Genomic DNA, 12,041 nt, shown 5'->3' on the forward strand with positions numbered 1-12,041 from the left:
AAAACCTGACTCTTAGCAATAAAATTGTAAGAAAGTACATAATTAATAAGTAATCTATTATAATTAAAGCTATCCACTTTAAGTAATCTTTCTTCCACTTTTTCAAGCATATGCACTTAATAAAAGTTGAATTGAATGTTAAAAAATTAGAGAATTTTTATATTGTTGTAATTAGGGGATAGTTGTAATTATAATTGACTATTTATTTATGACTACGAAGATATTTTTTTGTAAAAATCTTACTCTTAAAATTTTTGTGAATATTTATATGGTTGTAATCAATTTTCTACTTTAAATTTTTATTCCTTGCGTTTTTTCATAACAATTAGATTTTCCGAATTGGATTACGTGGGGTTTTTAGTTAGTAATAATTTTTCTTTATTATTTCCTATTCTTTTGCAATTTCTTTATACCATTTTTTCTAGCTTATGTACTTTATAAAAGTTGGATTGAATATTCAATAATTTAGAGAATTTTTATATAATAATGAAAACGAGGATATTTATGGTGAAAATCTAACTCTTAGAACTAAAGTTATGAAAAAATATGCAATTAATAAGCAGTCTATTATAATTAAAACTATCAAATCTAACAAAAAAAAGTAAAATCTATCCATATTAATACATGTGCAAATATGTCCGCATATCAAAACTCAACGAAAATTTTGACCACTTGGATGTGTATAAAAAAACATGTTACAGGTTGAGATTTTCAGCCTCCTACATTGAAAACTTAATGAAGTTTCCTTCTCTTTGAGGTGTATAAAAGGAGATCACAAGACCCTCGGTAGAAATGGGTTTTTATGTTTCTCTTATTATTCAAGTTGAGCTTAAAACAATAAAAGCTCAATGATCAATTTTCCAGTTTAAAATTTTATTTCGTACGTTTTATCATGAAAGTTAGATTTACCGAATTGGATTATGTGCGATTTTCAGTTAATAACAATCTCTCTTCAAATATTTTTTTCATAATTTCTTTCTTCCATTTTCTAGCCTATGTAGTTCATTAAAGTTGGTTGAATAATCATTGATTTAGAGATTTTTTATATAGTAATCACTACGAGGATATTTTTTGTGAAAATCTAACTATTAACTCTAAAATTATGAAAAATATATAACTAATAAGTAGTCTGTTATAATTACAACTATCCCCTTTAACCAAAAAAGTTAAACTATCCATATTAACACATGTTTAAATATTCTCGCACGTCGATACTCAATAAAATTTTTGACCACTGGATGTGTATAACAAGTCATGTTACAGATTGAGATTTTTGAGGCTCCCACATAGGAACCTTAATGAAGTTTCATTCACTTTGAGCTGTATAACAGGATATCACAAGACCCGGGTAGAAATGGTTTTTTTGTTTCTCTTATTATTCAAGTTAAACTTAAAAAAAATAGAAGCCCAATAATCATTTTTCCAGTTTAAAACTTTTATTTCTTACGTTTTATCATGACATTTTCTGAATTAGATTATGTGGGATTTTCAGTTACTAACAATCTTTCTTTAATTTGTTTACGATTTATTTCTTCCATTTTTTTCTAGCCTAGGTACTTCATTAAAGTTGGATTGAATATTCAATAATTGAGAGAATTTTTTTATAGTAGTGACTATGGGGATATTTGTTGTGAAAATCTAACTCTTAGCACTAAAATTGTAAAAATCTGACTCTATGGGGATATTTGTAGTCTAGTATAATTATAACTGTCCACTTTAACCCCCAAAAAAAGTAAAAAAATGTCCATATTAACACATGCTCAATTATTCTCCCACATCGAAACTCAATAAAATTCTCGACCATTGGATCTATATAAAAGTCATGTTATAGGTTGAGATTTTTTAGCCTCCCACATCGAAAACTTAATGAAGCTTTCTTCACTTTGAGGTATATAAAAAGAGATCACAAGACCCCCGATTTTAATGGGTGTTTATGTTTATCTTATTATTCAAGTTCAGCTTAAAACAATAGAAGTCCGATAATCAATTTTCCAATTTAAAATTTAAAAACATTTTGATTCATTTTTTATCGTATTCGAGTGTATACGGGTATGTGGCCATTTTTATCATGTCCATGTTACACAGTCTATAACCTATTAATTTTTACAAAAGTATTATTCTCATTTCATTCCTATATTTCGTATATCAACATTTAGATTGATCAAAATTTCTACATGAATAAACCAAAGTTTGTCTCAACTGGTCAAAAAGCTAAGCAAGAATATATAAACTACGATATTAAATAATCAAAACATGAGGATAACACATCCGCGTGTTTCTTAACAATTTACATTAAACACATACCATATAAATAAGGCACTTCTTTTTTATTCATTCTTTCTTACTTTCTAAAGAAACTTTACTACTCTCGGTACTGGACGCACCACTTCCGCCAGAAGCTCATCCAGAACCGGCGGAAGCTACACATCCAGGTGCGGCAATAGGATCAATGCAAGTACTCCTGGAACTTGTCATGCCACTTCCCCCGGAAGCGGTTATCTTCCAAATGCACTGCAATCATCAAGCTTCGGTCCTTTTTGCATAAAATAACTAAAATAGAGTCTTTTTCACCATATTTTGACAAAAAATAATTCGATGTACTACCCTATAGCATTATCGAGATGAGTATCAATGTGATTTTCTTGTCTATAACTATGCTTCGATTCATTTAGATGTTGTATAACTTATTCCGAGTCTAATTGGCGATCAATTCGTAAAATAGTATTTGATTACTATCTAAAGCAAAACCGAGATGGAGATCGAGTGTCTTCCTTATCGATAACTGTGTTTTTTTCCATTCGGGTATCACATAACATGTCATGTGTCTATTTAACAAGAATTTGATGAAATATTAAGTGATTTATTAACCTATAGTAGAAATGTGATCAATATTGAAGTAATCCGCGAAAAATAGTCTTTATTTACTATGTGCGATGAATAACACATAATAGACATTTTTCATTAATAACAACATGAAATAATGAAAAATCGATACAAAAATATATACACATCCTGAATGGAAAAAATATACTCATTTTGAATGTTAAAATTAACCGTGTCTAATAGTTTTCATCCTTGAAGTGTACAATATCATGATTTAATATATATTCCTTTCTTGAAAGCCATCTATGACGTGAACATTTTACTACCCGCGGTAGCTAGCGGGCAAGTACTGCCGGTTCCTGACGTGGCAGAAATCTCGATTTTGCACGTGGACAAACTGGTTGTAGCTTCTATCCCCGTTCTGGCGGTGGTTGTGTGCAATTTCTAGAGGTAGTGATGTTGCGTTAGGAAGTAAATTTAAAGTATGTCATTTAGTAACACCCTATAAATAATGTTCAATATATATAATCTCTTAAAAAGACAAAAATCCGCGCGAAGCACGGGTATTAGAAACCTAGTTAATTATAAATCTAAAATGAATATCATATTTAGGTTGTATGCATATAGTCACTACACTTATTATATATATTTATATACATTATTTATGTTGTGAATTGATGTGGATATAAATGTATAGGTAGTACGAGTATTCGTAGGAACACTATGTACCTCGCGAGGTCTAGTTGTTTCTTTATAACTGGGTATTAGGAGGATGTGCTCTAATGTCTTTTGGTCATTACCATATCCTTATAAGCGGATATAAGTGGTGGTGCACTTAGCTAGTGCCGACAATCAGGATTATTTCCTTCATTCTCATTGCCAGACATTATTGAAAGCTTCAACATAATGATCATTTTGGAAGTAAGAAAGATAAAGAGCACTTGTGTGCCTAATTAATGTGTTCCGTACAATTAGTAGAACCTGGAAAATTGTCTAGTCTCCTAGTTAAGTAAGTCATCTTTCCAATCTGAATTCGCACAACACGTATGCTGTGAGGTTGATTGTTTACCCAATTATTCATGGAAGGTTGTTTATAAAACTATTGTTGTGAAATACTTAAACTGTTCCCACACAAATATTTATATATATTATATAAATAATTCTTATAAGACTCAATTCCGTTGGAATCTTCTCTTGATATAATTAATTCCTATAAGACTCAATTCCATTGGAATCTTTTTTGTTATACATATTTATATATCTTTTCCTAACTCAGTGGAAGTGTCGGAGTTGCCCTCACATATCGGCTTTTATTCGAGAAACAAACATGACTTAACTAGATACGACTATATAGAACCTCACATAAACTCCACTTGCATTGTATTTCATTATACTAATCGGCCACTATTCTCCTTGCATGGTTGGCTAGTGTTATCCGTCCATATATGGCACATCAGGTGGTTGTTTCCGAGGAGTGAAGAAGATTCAGGATGTTGGACAGTTGCAAGTTTTTGTTTTTGTTTATTTTTAGTTACGTTATGATCTTATATTGGATATTTATATTATTAAGTCTTTTTCTATGTTTATTATTGGATTTGGATTTAAAGAATTGTAATCTTTTCTTATGACTTTGTAAGATGCTTTAAGATCGTTATAAATGATTTACTGAATGTTATTGTATTTAATATTTTTAAAAGCCTATGTGACTTTGAATAGATGATTTGAGATTACTAACGGTAATATCTTGATTGTATTTTGGGGGTGTTATAGGACAAGGGTCGTCAAGTGAGTCTGACCGATCCCAACAGTCATGGAACATCCAAAGTCAGGAACTTTTTCTCTGTATGTTTCATCCAATGATGCATGTGTTTGACTTAATATCTCTATTGGAGATTGGAGTAGAAGAACATATATGCAATCATGCAATAGTTGATGCAGAATCCATGGCAGAAAACAATTAGGGAATAAAATCCCCCATGTCATTACTGTGAGATGCAATGCTCTATATATAGAGCTTACACAAGCATAATTCCAATGGAGAAGGTTCTAGACTTGGGTTACATATATTTGGGCCTAACTAACACAAGTGAGTCCAGCTGAGTAATGGGGCCTTACTATCCCCCTCGATCCCAAAGGGACAAAGGCGGAGTTGGGAGCGCAATTCTAGGAATCATTCTATAAGAAGAGGTTTGTCGAGAGCGTCTGTACATTGGTCTTTATAAGAGATGAATGAGACCCTAACTGACTTTTACTTGACATGTTCCTATACGAAGTGGTAGTCAAGGATAAGATGCTTGATCCGGTGATGGAGGAGGGGGTTGACGGAAGGGAATATAGCTCCTAGGTTGTCACACCATAGAGTTAGATCAAGTGGTAGCAAAATCCCAAAGTCGCCCATGAGTGATCAAATCCAGATGGTCTCGCAATCCACATTGGAATGATACGGTACTTGGCCTCCACGACAGAGAAAGAGACGGTCTGCTTCTTCTTAGACGTCCAAAAGATAAGGTTCAGACCACGATAGATACAATAGGCACTAGCAGATTGCTGATCTTTGTGATCAACATCCAATAGGCATCAGAGAAACCCAAAAAGGAAATGATCCATATGAGAAGAAATGTGGAATCGTACACAATGGTGTTGAGGTAGCAAAGGATCTGTTGGAAACCTTGCCAATGTTTCTCATTGGGGGAGTGATTGTCTTAACACACACACGGTTGAAGGTAAATGAGATGTCGGGGTGAGTAAAGGCCAGGTATTGTAGGCCATTGAAGAGGCAAAATTAAAGAGAGGGATCCTATAAATCACCCACCGGCACGAAGCTTGTTAAAAAGGTGGGGGCATTAGAGTACTAACTGTCTTGGAATTAGTCATATTGGCCCATGCTACTAGGTCTTGGATGTACTTGGTTTGAGAGAGATGGAAGCCCTCCAACGTGCGGGTCACTTCAATACCTAGAAAAAAATGAAAAGCACCAAGATCCTTGACCGGAAATTGGGGTGATAAGTCACGTATGAAAGCATCCGAGATATTAGTAGCGGAGGATATAACAAGCAGATCATCAACATACAAAAAAACGAAAACGACATCTACTCCCCGACGATGGACAAACAAAGAGGTGGCTACAATGGATGCCTGAAAACCAATGACAATAAGGGCATCAGAGAGAAGAGAAAACCAAGAACGAGGTGCTTGTTTAAGGTCATAAATAGAATGCTTAAGTTTGTAAATGTGAGAAGGAAAGGAGAGTTGAACAAAACCCTGGGGTTGAACAATGTAGATGTATTTTTGAAAGGATCCGTGGAGGAAGGAATTTTAAATGTCCAGTTTCCGGATTAACTAAAGATGCATAGCCGCCAAAGAAAGGAGAAGGAGAATGGTGGAAGGCTTGGGAATCAGGATAAATATTTCATCATAATCAAGACCATGAACTTGAGTAAACCCTTTAACCACTAATTGGGCCTTACGTCGTTCAATACTCCCATCCAAAAGATTTTTGCTCTTGAAAACTTACTTGACACCCAAAGGATTGGTGAAGTGAGATCCCGGAACAAGGCTTCATGTATTGGTTGGAGGGAGTGAAATTCAAGGGGCATTGCATGCCGTATTCTTGGTGTTTGGATTCTTCAATAAAAGAGGTGGGCTCGTCCAGGGTGTAAGAAACGGTGCATGCCAAGTCGGTTGGATGTGGCCAAGGTACGGTACCTTCTGATTGCACTAATTAGCTGTAAATGTTTGATTTTGATCTAGTGTTCATGGTGTGGGTACTGGGTAAATGGCTTGAAGAGGGATGCGGACTAGTGGGTTGAGGCAAAACCAGCGGCCCATCAAACAAAGGCGGTTGGGTAATAGAGAATTGTGGAGATAGTGGGCTTGATCATGTGATCTTGGTGGAGTGTTTTGGGCTTGGGAAAAATTACGTGCAGGTGGTCGGAGATAGCTGGGCCAGCAAACAGTGTTGGTAGAGTCGGTAATGGAGCAACTTCAGTGTGCTTGAAAAACTTAGCTCTTCGCTTCATCTCCCTCTTCATTCGAACATACCAGTACAAACCATAAACCATAAACCATAACACCAATAGCATTATGCCAAAACTAACGCTTGATTCTGCATAGTGCATGAACAAATGATGAATGCACATGAAGTAGAAGAAAATATACCATCATTAACTTAAAAGGTACTAAAAATAGTATATTGGAATATTGATGACAAACTACTTTAGCTGTTATTTTATGCAACTTAAAATAAGGAAGGTGCCAAGAAAAGGTTCCTATTCGAGTAAGTATTAACTACCGGGTCAGAGGTCCGGGAGTATTGCATGTGTGCTAGAGTAAGGTTTGGCAAGACTTTAATAGGGTTGACTTATTGTTGGGGGACGATTAGGGTTCAAGCTGATTAGTTGATTGCCACTACGACGAGGGGTGCGGTGCAGGGGCCTTTCCCTTGGGACATGGTACAATATTTATCTTTTAGGGATATATCAATGTAGAAAAAAAAGTCTAGAGCAAAAGGAGAGCATTTTACCTTGGCATCCATAAACCAAAAATAGACCCCCTTCAAATTTAAGTATCGCAATTGCAAATCACGCCTTGAATGTCATTAAAAAAAAAAGTTGAGTCAGAATGAGAACTTTCTTGAATGCATAGTTACTCCATAACCATGACAATTGAAGTGGGACTGCAACTTCTTCTTTGATCCATTATGATATGAACTGGCAGATTTGCCTAAAGGCAATTTTGTGCTTGGGTATCGAATTCAGTCTGATAGAAATGTAGAGGGTAGCCAAGATCTGGGTTATCATGGCAGCATTTGAACCCATTACAACCAGCAGAAGGATTGGATTCTGCAATGTTGTTGACACAGGTAGTTCCACATCCTGTTAGAATTTGCTTTCTTTCATTAACCATTATAGCACTTTCTGGGCAATCCTCAACCATGAAATAATTGGCAAGTAAAAGTAGAACGGGCTACCTCTCAAGTCACCACTTCTGGCATGGATTCGTCGTGTTTGTGCAGCAAATACACATGAGATTGAGGGACGAATCAGCACAGTCAGGTATTTATCCATGTAGTTTACATAGCTAAAGAGATTGAAATCAATTATCTTGATCTCAAGTTCAAATTTCGACAAGAAGGGCTTTAAGGAGCCATTGGAATTCTTCAAATCGATTGAACCAGGGGTTGAGGAAGTAATCAACACCTATCCCCAAAGGGAAAGGGATGCTCACATTTCCACAAGATTCCTTACAGTTTAAAGTTGTTTGCAGCTGTTGTAATAGAATCGAAATAAGAATGATAAAAAAACAAGAACAATACCCAGATTTACATGATTCACCAAACTGGCTATGTTCACGGGCAAAGGGAGATCAGGTTATTATTAGAGACGGATTACAGATTTCACCTTATCTCTAAGGTTTACATAAAGCAACTGTAAATAGTGTTGTTGGATCGAGTCTCTTCAAAAGGTAAGTTTTCAGCACGACTTTGAGCTCTAGCTTGCAAAAGAAAGAGACAACTTTAGATCGAATCATGATTTCACCAATTGTAAGAACCCTAGATGAAACTCTGGTCCAGATAAAACTCATAAAAACTCTTCTATTACTTTGATTGACAAACTTACAAGAGAACTCACACACCCACACTCTACACTCAGTTTTTTTTTTTGCTATTCCTCGAATAGAACTATCTCTCAAGATTTATCTCAATGTAATAACTCTCGTTTAAAATGCACAAAGATCAGAAGTCGTTTCTAATCCTATTACAACTCTATATATATACAAGATTCTTAACATCTCGACATACATCAACTTGCAGTGCCACGTCATAGTCGCGTTTCTCTCCTATTGGATGTCAAGAAATGATTTCTTGAATTAGTTAGCCAACTTATTCACTTGTTGATCGAATCGAGATTTGATGACACTTGGGATGCAACTTGCTCAACTTGCTTAAACTCGCGTTTCTGATCTTTGAATCGCACTTGCACCTGTACCTCTATCCTTAGCCTCTTGAAATACAACTTGCTCAACTTACACTGCATTTTGCATCTTTAACATGTGCTAAAATTGAATAACCTTTTTAGCTCATTCTTATTGCGATAGTTTAGGACATATTTATTTCTCCTCATTAGGTTTGTTTTGTTTTATTTCGATAGTTTTACTTCTTTTTCTTTAGGATTTCTAGTGTTAGGAGTCTACCCTTGCGTTGTGTGATTTCAGGATAAATTGGAGGCATTTTGATGATCGTGGACTAAATCTTGGGGACGCTCATGTGGATGTCTTGGATGTGCAATGCCAGGGTCGAGAATGCGAGGTGAAACGAGTAAATAGGAGGAAGTGAAGCCTATGCAGCATGAGACTCGACAGAGTTATGGCTCGAGTCAGACACCATGGACTCACCAAATGCAGAGTGTAACTCGGCTTGAGACTCGGCCGAGTTGTGGGTTGAATACATGTTCCGAAATGATGAATCTCACGTAACTCGGCCTGAGACTCGGCTGAGTTACGGGCCGCGTCAGGACGAGTCTTCATCTTTTAACCTAGGTATAAACAGAAAATTACTTGGGGGCTTTTGGGGAGACCTTTTTTGGGGGATTAGTGAACATTTGGAGATCTAAAAACCCTAAGAGAAAGCTTGTGGATTGGATGACTTGGATTGGATTGAAGTTGAATGGTATGTTGTTTATTGCAATGAATTTGATTTCTTCCTTCTTCATGTCTAGCTAAGCTTCAATCTCCATGGTTGGGTGAACCCTATGATGGAGTAGATGAGTTTTTATGATGATATTTGGTTTATTGATCATTTGAATGAAGTCTGATTCTCTCCTAGGATGTGTATTGCCCTGATACTATTATAATGGGGAAGCCTACTATAATTTGAGTCCGAGAGGAGATTTTGATTTTAGGGATTGATTATTTGAGTTTGCCTTGGTCAATTCATGTTATATCCCTAGGAAGAACTTGACAATTATTTGCATGAGAGTGATTTAATTTCTCTTGTGGAATTTTAACTATCGTAGTTGATCGATGATTGAATAGATTATGCGGAGCGCGAGAGCGGAAGTTCATTTGTTTGTCATTTGATCTCTAAGAAGCGTAAAGGGTCTAGTTTAGGATATCCTTGCACGAGAGTGATTGCTATTCAAATCTAGGCGCGTGCACTTATCGTCTGAGAAGAGGTAGTGCTGACATCAGATAGTTGGTCCTTCGAATGACATTCAATTTGAAAGTTAACCATATATCGTCTTAAGCTTATAGAAACATCATAGTGGGGATCCTAAACTTGGAAGTCTTTATCTATTGATAACTTTGTGTTACTTTTTAGTTTGAATTTGATCATAAATTATTCACTCTGTGATCTTTGGCTTAGTCTATTCGTTGGCATAGCAATTGATACTGCATAGTCCCTGTGTTCGACACCTTTATACTATAACCGAACTTGTTCGCTTGCGAGTGTTGGATTTAGCCACATCAAGTTTTTGGCACTGTTACCGGGGACTATCGCTAGTATTGGTTGATTTGAGAAACCAATAGATTAAGTCTCATTTTGTTTTTAATTTTGTTTCTTGTGTCTTTAGTTTCAGATTTGTTCTCCTAGATGATGCGAAGAGCTCTGAGCAGTGGTACACAACGCGACTACGAACCTGAGCCCGAGCGTGCTCTTCATAGAGGGTTAAGAGACCAAAGAGAAACTGGAGCCCGAGCTATGGAGGAACAACAAGAGTTGATGGCTCGCCAACAACAATAGTTGGAGGATCTACAACAACAACTGGAACAACTTCAAGTGCAAAATATTCCTCCAGCGTCGTTGACTTTGGGTGACTATGTGCTGCCTCGTCACCAAGGACCCACATCTGGTGTGGTCCGGCCTCCAGTCGATGCCCGAAACTTTGAGCTGAAGCCATCTCTGATTAATATGTTTCAGGAAAACCAATTTGGAGGCCTACCATCTGAGAATCCTCACCAACATCTCAACACATTCTTGGAACTTATGGATACGGTGAAGATTCATGATGTCTCTGAGGATGCTCTTTATTTGCGTTCCTTCTCATTCTTCCTTAGAGACCAAGCTAAATCATGGTTCAAGGCTTTGCCTCATGGCACTATCAATATAGGGGATGAGATAGATAAAGCATTCATATCCAAGTATTTCACACCAAAGAATACCGCAGAGATGAGGAATCAGATCAGTTCATTTGAGATGAAGGATGGGGAATCTCTGTATGAAGGTTGGGAGCGTTTTAAGGAACTTTTGTTGTATTGCCCTCACCATTGACAAGATAAGTGGGTGTTGTTGCACACCTTCTACAATGTCATGGACAATACCAATAGGCTGCTCATTGATGCCTCATCTGGAGGTACTATCATCAAGATGCATATTGATGAAGCTTGGGAGAAAATTGAGGAAATTGCCCAACACACTCATTATTATAATTGTTCGTTCTATTCCAACTTCTAAGAGAACAGGTGGTCTCTATGAGGTCGATGATGAGATTTGCCAACAAGCCAGGAAGCTATGGCTCATGAGATTAAGCAGTTGAAGTTGCAGATGAGCAAGTCTCAGGGTAAGAAGGAGGAAATTTCTTCTCAAGTTGTCTCGAATGTGGTTTTCCAGTTTTGTGGGGGAGGTGATCATACCATATCATCTTGCCAAATATATGCTTCTCAAGACGCACCCCAAGAAGAAGAGGTGAACTACATGAACAACTTCAAAAACGGTCCTAGGAATGATCCTTACTCTAACTCCTATAACCAAGGTTGGGGCAATCGCAACAACCTCTCTTATGGGAACAATCAAGCACACCAAAGGCCACCTCCTAAATTTCAACCCAAAGCTTCTCCTTACCAAGGACAATCATCACAACCTTCCCAAAGACCCGCTTTGGAGATCGCTATGAGAACCTTGCTACATCCATGAAAACTCTAACCGAGGAGGTACGTTCTCAAGCAAAGAATTTGAATATTGTAGAGAAACAATTAGCTCAACAGGCAGCTAATGTTCCAAGGCCAAGTGGTCAACTTCCTGGGTGACCTGAATTAAATCCAAGAGGCCAATTGAATACAATAGCTCTCAGAAGTGGGAAAGAGTTGGAGGATCCCAAACCCAAGGTGCCTCAACATCAAGATGGAGGTGAAGTAGAAGAGAGTTAAGCTCCTTACATTCCACCTTCTCCATTTAAGCCTCCTCTTCCATTTCCACAAAGAAAAGCCACAGCTCAGACCGA

This window comes from Phyllobates terribilis, unplaced genomic scaffold (assembly GCF_046119375.1).
Source record: "Phyllobates terribilis strain yellow unplaced genomic scaffold, ASM4611937v1 Scaffold_3195__1_contigs__length_86756, whole genome shotgun sequence".
Classification (NCBI taxonomy): Eukaryota; Metazoa; Chordata; class Amphibia; order Anura; family Dendrobatidae; genus Phyllobates; species Phyllobates terribilis.